Source organism: Ovis aries, chromosome X, assembly GCF_016772045.2.
Source record: "Ovis aries strain OAR_USU_Benz2616 breed Rambouillet chromosome X, ARS-UI_Ramb_v3.0, whole genome shotgun sequence".
Classification (NCBI taxonomy): domain Eukaryota; kingdom Metazoa; phylum Chordata; class Mammalia; order Artiodactyla; family Bovidae; genus Ovis; species Ovis aries.
The window spans coordinates 62,160,881-62,171,935 of NC_056080.1; the positions used below are offsets into that span (position 1 = coordinate 62,160,881).

The 11,055-nt window shown below is 48.4% G+C and overlaps 1 long non-coding RNA gene across 1 annotated transcript; it reads left to right on the top strand.

Annotated features, from left to right (window-relative positions):
* Positions 1–4,645: 4,645 nt before the first annotated feature.
* Positions 4,646–10,810, top strand: LOC132658846 (uncharacterized). Its single transcript, XR_009598922.1, has 2 exons — positions 4,646–5,909; positions 7,849–10,810. It is a non-coding gene; the product is annotated as an uncharacterized LOC132658846 (long non-coding RNA).
* Positions 10,811–11,055: the final 245 nt, after the last annotated feature.

An 11,055-nucleotide genomic window follows, 5' to 3' on the forward strand; every position in this document is an offset into this window, starting at 1 on the left:
ATTTGTATACTCTCACTCCAACAGTGAGCAACCTGGCTCCTGCCATTCACTATCTGACTTCATGCTCTTTTATAGCCTTCCTCCCTTACTCCTTTCAGGTTCCCAAGGCCTACCTGGCAGCTGCCTTGGGGAGTAGCTGTGTTCATCTCTCCTGGGCTATGGGTGGTCCTAGGTGGTGGTGGTGCTTTTACAGCCTGGGAAACTCTTGTCATCAGTCTCTGCCTGGTTTGGTTTCCACAGGCAGCCCTCAGAGTAGCCTCCTCTGGTCATTCTGAGGGCCTGGGAGGGTTTCCCCAAGTACCTTTCTGTGGGTGACTGAGCCTTTAGACCTGCAGGAATTCATTGCTGGTGTGACAGCAGCCCCTCCTCCAACTGCCTGGTATGCTAACCTCACTGTCTCATCCCCTACCATTCTCCCCCTTAGCCAGCCACTGGGTTTTCTTGCTAAGCCCTGCTCAGCCTCACAGTTCCTGGCCAGTGGTCTGGAATGACATGTGGTAGAGGATGCAGAGAAAATCGGAATTCCAGGCATGAGCAACATACTGCATGGAGAGGCTAAGGCTCCTTTGGCCAGAGTTCAGATTAGTCCAGCTCAGTGGCTGTCACCTTGGAGCACTACACTCTATGACCCCACACAAGCAGGGCCCTTACCCCAGCCCCATGCCTCAGGAGACCCTGTGTTTTGGAGGACATTCCTTTAAATGTGCTAACGTCCCCTCTGGTGCCGAGTTCCAGCCAGAGCCAGCACTGCCTCCCAGGTAGAGTGCTCTGAGCCCAAACATGAACCCAAGTAGGCCCCAGTCCCTGTTTCTCCTCTTTGGGAAACTCTGGCTATACCACGTGTGGGGTCAACCAGATGCCCTGATCTCCTAGACTCACATCTATGGTATCTTTCTGGAACACTGGAGCTGAGTTGGCACAGTATTTTTTTCACAGGACCCTGGGAGAGACCAGGTTGCCAGAATGTTGCTAACATGCTGATTTGGGGTAAGTTGAATTGTTTATGTAACAGGGGCCTTACACTCATATATACACACACAAATATATGTCTATTTATTATATAAACATACATATCCCCTCCCCCACCCAGGCTTACATACTCTAGGGCAGCCTTTCCTTAGAGTTTATGGAGTTAAAAGTACAAAATGTCCAAGACAGAAGAGTTTTGAAGCCATTTAGCCCAAGGCATTCCTGGTGTATATGCGTCACCCCTGCCTCACCTCCACTTGCCCCAGAACCTGCTCTGGGTCTGTCTGAACCTGGAGTTGCTGGGGATGGAGAAAGGAATAAGTCTCTGTCATTGTCTTCCAGGGTCTCCCAATCTAATGGGATATACAGGTACAGAAAGTGTCACTTTGAGTACAATTAAAAGAATAATCACAGTAATAACAAGAGCTGCCACTTATTTAGCCCTTACTGTGGGCCAGGCACTGCCCTCCATGCTTTGCACACATCGGCTTGTTACTTCTCTCAATGAGCTCATGAAGCAGGTGCTTCCCTATATTCCTACCTATAGAAGAGGCAACTGAGGTTCAGAGATGTAAAGCAGTATATGTGTGTGAGCCCAGAGTGCCCTTCAGCTCTGTCTGGCTCCCCAGCCTGAGTCCTTTCATACTCTCAGGCCTCAAGCCTGAAGAAATGGAGGCCAAGTGGGCTAAGGTTACTTGCCGAGAAAGAAAGGACTTGAATCCAGTGCTGTCTGCCCTCAGCCCTGTGGGGAAGCTGCTGCGTTTTGACAGAAAGTCAGTGGCATGTGCCCACAGTCCTGGCTCTCCTCTCCTGTCATGGTCTCATCTCCTGGCACAGCCCCAGCCCCGGCCTGAGCCGGGCCAGCCATGTGGCTAGCACATCTCCCTTTCAACTCTGCCAGGCCTGCAGCTGGCCCACCCCTTGCGTGCCCCCTCCAGGGCCCAGCCCTCTCTCCTCGGTCAACGACGCAGCCCTCCTTCCGTTCAGCATTCCTGCCAGCTGGTGTGTGAGCCCTGTGCAAGGAGGCTGGGTTGCCATGGCAGCCGGGGAGGGCTGGTGGGAGCAGGGGGGGGGGGAGGGGGGGGTGCCACTGTGGTGCAGAGCTCCTGACCTCCCTCAGAAGGGAGGCTGTGGCCCTGGGCCTGGTAAGTGCTTTGGCAGGTCACCTTAGAAGGCCTGCCCCCACCCCACCCTGGCTCTCTGCCCCCACCGGGTGTGCTTTAAGAGCTTTCACCACACAGAGAAAGGGATGAGCTGGGGAGAAAAAATGCCCAGGCCCTTCAGAGCTCAAGCCCAATATAGCAGAACTAATTTGAAATGTCACTTAGGGCAGTCTCATTCCCAGCCAGCGAAAAGCTGGTTTATTTACATAGTCGGCAGTGGCAGGAGGCCAAGAAACCTGCCATGCCAGGGTGTAGGGGATGGGCGGCTGGGAGCCGTGGCTGTGGCCCCTTGGCCTGGACCTTGCTCAGAACCACCATCTGGAAACCCCTGTGGGCAGAAGGGCCAGATCCCATGGACCCCACGCACGCCTCCCTCACTCCAGCCAGTGTCCCCCCACCCCTCAGGGCCCCAGGTCAGAGCAGGAACTTCTAGTGACTGCCTTGGCACCAGTTCTGTGCCAGGCACTCTGCTGCACATTCGACATGGTTTTCTCCTTGAACCTTTGCCAAGCTCTGAGATGAGGAGTGATTAGCCCCCGTTACAAATGAGGAAACTGAGGTGGGGAAGGATGTATGACTTTCTAGGGGTTAGATAGCCAGGAAGTGGCAGTTGGGATTCAGATCAAGGTCTGTCTGGCTCCTGAGGGCATGCTTCTCCTCTCCCACCCCTGTACCCCCCATATCCATACCTTGTATCTTCATTCCTTGGCTTCTGCCAGCCACTACCCAAGACATGGCCTGTGTGAGCCACTGGGCCTGTCAGTTGATTGCCAATGGCCTTTTTCAGCTCAGCCCCTATGGGCCCTACCAGTGAGCCACTGGCCTGGGGACTGACAGGCCTGGAGCCAGTCAGGGTGGGTTCGGGCCCCTAGCAAGAGAATGGAGTCTGTTCCTGGTGCCCACCTGTGTGCTTCAGTCAGGAAGACGGTTTTGTGGCTGAGAGGGGGTACAGAGGACTGGTAGTCCTGTCTGTACTTCATTCTATTATGCACTAAGCTTGTTCTTGTTTGTTGTTGGCTGTTCAGTTGCTCAGTCGTGTCCAACTCTTTGCGACCCCATGGACTGCAGCACGCCGGGTCTCCCTGTCCATGTCTCTCATGTCCATAGAGTCGGTCAGGCCATACAACCATCTTACCTTCTGTCGTCCCCTTCTCCTCCTGCCTTCAATCTTTCCCAGCATCAGGGTACTAAACATCTATTATGTGCCTGGAACTGTGCTGGGTGGGAGGGGGTACAGGGCAAGAAAGACATAGTCTCTGTCCTCACAGAACATCTAGTTACATTCCAGAATAATAACAAGGGTTAACATCAAGTGGTCTATGCCAGGCACTATTTTAAGCAGTGGATTCATCTATATAACTCCTTTCATGAGGCTATGAGGTAGTACTGCTATTATTCCCCATCTCCCAGATGAGGAAACAGAACCATTGAGAGGGAAAATATCTTGTCCAAAGTCACACAGCTACCAAATAACAAAGGTGGGGTTTGAAACCAGGCAGACCGCCTTCAGAACCCACAGTCTCAACCCAGCATTATCTAGAATAAAAGGAAGAGGACTGAACACTGCAAGGAGAAGAGTAAGAAGTAGACAAAGAACAGGTCTGCCAAGGGCACTTTGGTGGGCAAGCAAGGAAAGATTTTGCCAACTAGAGACCCTCCCCATGCATTTCTCTAGAGGGAAGGAGGTCAAGCGTGGCCCAAGCTACCCTCAGAGAAGTCAGCCCACTCTATCAGATTTTGTCTCTGTTTTTCTTAGGTTTCCTGTTCTGATTGATTGCTAGAACCCAGAGGCTCAGTCAGCCAAGGGTTAATGCTCTGAGGGGCCCCCTGGAGAAGGGCCTGCTCTCCATGCCAGGGCCCTGGGGAGAGGATGTGACTGAAATCAGCTGGGAATTATTAAGAGTGCTGGCAAGGCAGACTGAGGTGGGGAGGGGTGTGGAGAAGGCCCAGAACCCAGGGCCAGGGTGTGGTAGGTGGCCGGCTAGCAGACTCTGAGCTGAGGGGGCAAACACAGGGTCAGACAAGGAGTGGGAGCTGCTTAGCCCAAAGTGGAGACCCTGGTCTCTAAGTGATCCTCCCTGAGGCTGCAGATGAAGGGAGCAAACATCTGGAGAGAAGGCTCAGACTGGAAATGGAGACTTGAGCTGGTGGGTGGAGGAGGGGGTTGGTTGTCTTTTAAGACCCAGGCTCCTTGGAGAGTTGGTAAACCCTCGTCCACACTCTACTTTGCTGTGTGCCCTTCTAGGATTTTCCAAAGCAGCCCAAAGGGGAAGAGAGACCTCAGTAGCACTAAGGGCTAACCTGCTCCCTCCCCCTGACCCCAGTCCTATCCCAGCACCCACCAGCTGTACATTCCCCTCAACAGAAAGGAGCACATAGGACCTGCCTTTGCAAATGCCACGAGCTCTGGAGAGTTTTATCCGCTAAGTGCTTCTTGACCTAGAAACCCAAGAAGGAGTGTGCAGGGGAGTGGCTGCTGTGTGGGTAGGAGGCCCAGCCAAGCTTCCCAAGCTGTTGGCTCAGAGCTGGCACTGAGGCTGCCTTGAGGAAAGGGGGCAGAGAAGCTGGCATGTTGGTGGCAAAGCTGCTGACTTTGGGGGCCCAATTTGGGGAGGAGGGGGAAGCCCAGATCCTGCTTGAGCTGAACTAGAGCTTCAGTAAGTTCCACAGAGCCAGGGAGGATGATGGGACATGTCATCAGAGGCTGCTGATAACTAGGAGAGGCTCCACAGAAGACTGGGCTTCCCTGGTGGTTCAGCTGGTAAGTAATCTGCCTGCAACACGGGAGACCTGGGTTTGATCCCTGGGTTGGGAAGATCCCCTGGAGAAGGGAAAGGCTACCTACTCCAATATTCTGGCCTGGAGAATTCCATGGACTATTCCATGGGATCACAAAGAGTCAGACACAACTGAATGACTTTCACAGAAGATTGATCCTGAGCTAGGGTTCCTCTAACTTACTTGGCTAGGGGTCCCCAGGACCTCTGAGCACCTGTGGGACAGGCACTCTTCAGTCCATGCTGAGACCCCCATGACATCTCAGCTGGCCTTGAAAAAACAGTTGGTCAGCAGAAGGAAAAAAACATTTTGGAGAGCCAAAGCCAGAGTGAGCTGGGAGTGAGCTGGGGGAACGTGACTGGAGCTACCTTCAAGGTTCTCAGAAATGTCATCTAGTTGCCTCCTAGCCTGATAGAGGGATTCTCCAGGTTCCGTCTCCTTGAACTCCATTCCCCTACCCCAGTTCTCTCCTTACAGTCCTCCACTGACTCTCCATTCTCTGCAACACTCTCCACCTGCCCATTCTCTCCTGCTACCTCCTTGCGCATGAAGTCTTCCAACATCGATGTTAAGACACAACATCAAAGTGCAAAGTACAAGTTCCCATCCCTGGCCTGTCATCCCCAGAATAGGTGGCCAGGAGCCAGTGGGGTCCCTGTGAGCCCTGTGTGGGCAGGGCAGATATATCCTTACAGGTTTCTCTGCCTCTGCAGAGGGCTGCCAACTTGGGCTACTGCAGGAGAGACAAGTGCGGGGAAGAAGAGGGGCCAGTTGGACAGGGTGGAGCTGCTCAGCTGTACCCCAGCTCCCAACAGCCTCAGCAGCGAGGGCCATCTGGCCCACTGAGTCACTTACAGAAAAACACATGGGCATGGAGCAGGGTGCCACTGAGCACAGGCTGCAGCAGAAAGCAGATGGGCTCAGGTTCCCCTTCCTTTGCATTCTTCTCCTTCAGCTTCTCACAAAACAACTCTTGCTGGCCCGGATCCTAAGTTCCAGGTAAGCACTGGGCACCAGCAGTAATTGCCAGAACTCTCCAGTATTCTCCATCCCTGGGTCGGTCCTTAGGAATCCCCACTGGCTGCCCATCTGGGAGTCGGGACGGGCTCCGCACTCCCCCTTCCCTATGTCCACATCAATCAACCATTAAGTCACCAACCCTTGCCCATTTCAACTCCTAAACCTCTCTCCTATTTTTCTTGGTTTGTGCCTTTCACTACCACTTCCCTAATCATCAAAAAACCAACAACAGTACCTACCTTTTACTAAAAGCCTCAGATATGCCAGATTCTGAACTCAAAATTTACATGTATTTGCCTCCGTTAATCCTCCCACCAACAACTCTCTGGCAGCTGTCCTCTTATTGACTCCATTTTATAGATGAGAGAAACTGAATCCCAGAGCCGTGAAGTCCCTTGTTCGATGACATACACTTAGTACAGGGCAGAGCTGGGAGTCCAACTTGGGCAGTCTGCTTCGAGAACACAGACACACCCAGACTCACTGTGCTCTGCTGCCCTCTTTCTTTCCTCCCAGCAGCCCCACCTCTCTCTCACCAGCTGCCAGAGTGGTTTCTCCAAAGCCCAGCGCCAACCGTACCGATTTGTCTCCTGGTGCAGTGCCCTATTCTGGCTTTCATTAAAGCATCCACCCATCCCTCCTCACTGCCGTTGTGCTAGCCCAGGCTGCTGGCATCTCTGGCCTCCCAACTTCTCCATTCAGCTATCAGCTGCTTGAGAGCAGGGGCTGGTGTGTCTTGCTCACCAGCAAAGTGCCCCCTAAACACAGATGGCACCAGGAAAACATTCACTGTGTCAATGGATGGAAGAATGGCCTCCTGCCTCCCATCTGATCCCTGCCAGTGCATTCTCCATGATATTGTCAGAGGAATCTTTCCCGGAACAACCCCGAGCATGTCACTGCTCTGCTCTGAACCCACCCCTGACAAATTTGATCCCCAGATTCTACTTCTAGGAATTTACCCTATCACTACACACACACACACACACACACACACACACACACACACATGCAAGGAATGACATCCACACAGATTATTCATTGCAGCCTTGGTTCTAATTGCAAATGATTGGAAATAACCTAAATGTCCATCAGTTAGAGCCTCCATAATTCTTGTGAGATGAGGAAGCACTTTAGCGGCTGACATGAAACAGCCTCCAAGGCATAATTGGTGGAAAAGGAAAGTACAGAAGGGGGGCTGTGATAACATTAATACAAAACAAAAAAGGGAAAATACACAAATATAATTGCTATATATTAACCTATTTGCCTTTAAAATTTTGGACTGTATGAATATATTGTCTACCCCCAAAATGTAAACCTTAGTATTTAAAATATAATCATGTAAACCACAAATAATACAAATTATAAGCAAACAAACAAAACAGAGTCTCCCATCAGTTATACACCCAAATTTGCCCATGCTGCTTCCTCAACCTAAATTGTGCTTCCTCTGCCTTCTAGCTTCCAAATGTCTGCATCTGGGCTGTCCACTATGGTGGTGCATGTGGGTTTTAAGTACTTGCAATGTGACCACTCCAAATTGAGATGTGCTATAAGTTTGCAAATACACACCAGAATTTGAAGATTCAATGTGAAAAAAGTGTTAAATATCTCCACAATTTTCTCTATTGATTACATGTTGATATGATATTTTATTTTTTATTGAAGTATAGTTGATTTACAACGTTTCAGATATATAGCAAAGTGATTCAGCTTTATATATATATGCCATATATATATAATCATTTTCAGATTCTTTACCATTGTAGGTTATCACAAGATATTGAATATACCTTTCTGTACTATACAGTAGGTCTTTTTAATTTATTTTATATATAGTTGTGTGTATCTACTACCACACAATTGCACTCATCTCATACACTAGTAAAGTAATGTTCAAAATTCTCCAAGCCAGGCTTCAGCAATACCCAAACCGTGAACTTCCAGGTGTTCAAGTTGGTTTTAGAAAAGGCAGAGGTACCAGAGATCAAATTGCCAACATCCGCTGGATCATCAAAAAAGCAAGAGAGTTCCAGAAAAACATCTATTTCTGCTTTATTGACTATGCCAAAGCCTTTGACTGTGTGGATCACAATAAACTGTGGAAAATTCTGAAAGAGATGGGAATACCAGACCACCTTATCTGCTTCTTGAGAAACCTATATGCAGGTCAGAAAGCAACAGATGGAACTGGACATGGAACAACAGACTGGTTCCAAATAGGAAAAGGAGTACGTCAAGGCTGTATATTGTTACCCTGCTTAACTTATATGCAGAGTACATCATGAGAAACGCTGGGCTGGAGGAAGCACAAGGTGGAATCAAGATTGCTGCGAGAAATATCAATAACCTCAGATCTGCAGATGACACCACCCTTATGGCAGAAAGTGAAGAGGAACTAAAGAGCCTCTTGATGAAAGTGAAAGAGCAGAGTGAAAAGTTGGCTTAAATCTCAACATTCAGAAAACTAAGATCATAGCATCCGGTCCCATCACTTCATGGCAAATAGATGAGAAAACAGTGGAAACAGCGGCAGACTTTATTTTGGGGGGCCTCCAGAATCACTGTGGATGGTGACTGCAGCCATGAAATAAAATAGAGGAAAAGAACAGAATGGGAAAGACTAGAGATCTCTTCAAGAAAATTAGAGATACCAGGGGAGCATTTCATGCAAAGATGTGCTCGATAAAGGACAGAAATGGTATGGACCTAACAGATGCAGAAGATATTAAGAAGAGGTGGCAAGAATACACAGAAGAAGTGTACAAAAAATATCTTCATGACCCAGATAATCACGATGGTGTGATCACTCACCTAGAGCCAGACATCCTGGAATGTGAAGTCAAGTGGGAACAACAGACCGGTTTCAAATAGGAAAAGGAGTACATCAAGGCTGTATATTGTCACCCTGCTTATTGAACTTCTATGCAGAGTACATCATGAGAAACGCTGGACTGGAAGAAACACAAGCTGGAATCAAGATTGCTGGGAGAAATATCAATAACCTCAGATATGCAGATGACACCACCCTTATGGCAGAAAGTGAAGAGGAACTAAAGAGCCTCTTGATGAAAGTGAAAGAGGAGAGTGAAAAAGTTGGCTTAAAGCTCAACATTCAGGAAACAAAGATCATGGCATCGGGTCCCATCACTTCATGGCAAATAGATGGGGAAACAGTGGAAACAGTGTCAGACTTTATTTTTTGGGCTCCAAAATCTCTGCAGATGGTGACTGCAGCCATGAAATTAAAAGACGCTTACTCCTTGGAAGAAAAGTTATGACCAACCTAGATAGAATATTCAAAAGCAGAGACATTACTTTGCCAACTAAGGTCCGTCTAGTCAAGGCTCTGGTTTTTCCTGTGGTCATGTATGGATGTGAGAGTTGGACTGTGAAGAAGGCTGAGTGCAGAAGAATTGATGCTTTTGAACTGTGGTGTTGGAGAAAACTCTTGAGAGTCCCTTGGACTGCAAGGAGATCCAACCAATCCATTCTGAAGGAGATCAGCCCTGGGATTTCTTTGGAAGGAATGATGCTAAAGCTGAAACTCCAGTACTTTGGCCACCTCATGCGAAGAGTTGACTCATTGGAAAAGACTTTGATGCTGGGAGGGATTGGGGGAAGGAGGAGAAGGGGACGACAGAGGATGAGATGGCTGGATGGCATCATGGACTCGATGGACGTGAGTCTGAGTGAACTCCGGGAGTTGGTGATGGACAGGGAGGCCTGGCTGGCATGCTGCGATTCATGGGGTCGCAAAGAGTCGGACACAACTGAGCGACTCAACTGAACTGAACTGAACTCCTTGGAAGGAAAGTTATGACCAACCTAGACAGCATATGAAAAAGCAGAGACATTACTTTGTCAAGAAAGGTCCGTCTAGTCAAGGCTATGGCTTTTCCAGTGGTCATGTATAGATGTGAGAGTTGGACTATAAAGAAAGCTGAGCACTGAAGAATTGATGCTTTTGAACTGTGGTGTTGGAGAAGACTCTGGAGAGTCCCTTGGACTGCAAGGAGATCCAACCAGTCCATCCTAAAGGAGATCAGTCAGTGTTCATTGGAAGGACTGATGTTGAAGCTGAAACTCCGATACTTGGGCCACCTGATGTGAAGAGCTGACTCATTTGAAAAGACCCTGATGCTGGGAAAGACTGAAGGCAGAAGGAGAAGGAGACGACAGAGGATGGGATGGTTGGATGGCATCACCAACTCAATGGACATGAGTTTCAGTAAATTCTGGGAGTTGGTGATGGACAGGGAGGCCTGGTGTGCTACCGTTCATGGGGTCGCAAAGAGTCGGACACGACTGAGAGACTGAACTGAACTGAGTGTGTATCTGTTAATTCCCAATTTATCCCCTCCCTACTTTTCCCTTTGGTAAACACAAGTTTGTTTTGTAAGCCTGTGATTCTGTTCCTGTTATGTAAACATTTGTATCAGTTTTTTTGATTCTGCATATAAGTGAGAGGATATTAGTCTTTGTATGACTTATTTCACTTTTAGGATGATAATCTCTAGGTTCATCCAAGTTGCTGTAAATGGCATTATTTCATTCTTTTGATATGTGTATATGTATCATGTCTTCTTCATCCATTCCTCTGTCGATGGACGTCTAGGTTGCTTCCATGTTTGGCTATTATAAATAGTGCTGCTAGTGGGGTGCATGTATCTTTTTAAATTAGAGATTTCATCTTTTCCTGATATATGCCCAGGAGTGGGATTACCGGGTCATATGGTAGCTCTATTTTTAGTGTTTTAAGGAACTTCCATGCTGTTCTCCATAGTGGTTCCACCATTTACATTGCCATCAATAGTGGAAGAGCGATACACTATTTTAGATATATTGGTTTAGAGTAAATACATTATTAAAATGAACTTCACCAGCTTCTTTTTTCCTTTTTTAATGCAGTTACCATACAATTCAAAATCACATATGTGGCTCACCTTTGTGGCTTGCATGATATTTCTGTTGAACGGCACTAGTCTAAATTCCATCAGCTCTTCCAGAGTATTTTGAAGGCCACCTTTTCTGCGAAGTTCTCTTTGATTCCCTTCTCGGAATCCCTTTTTCTGCTACCTACCTCACAGTATCACTGAGCACAGGCTAGCAGGCGTCTGTC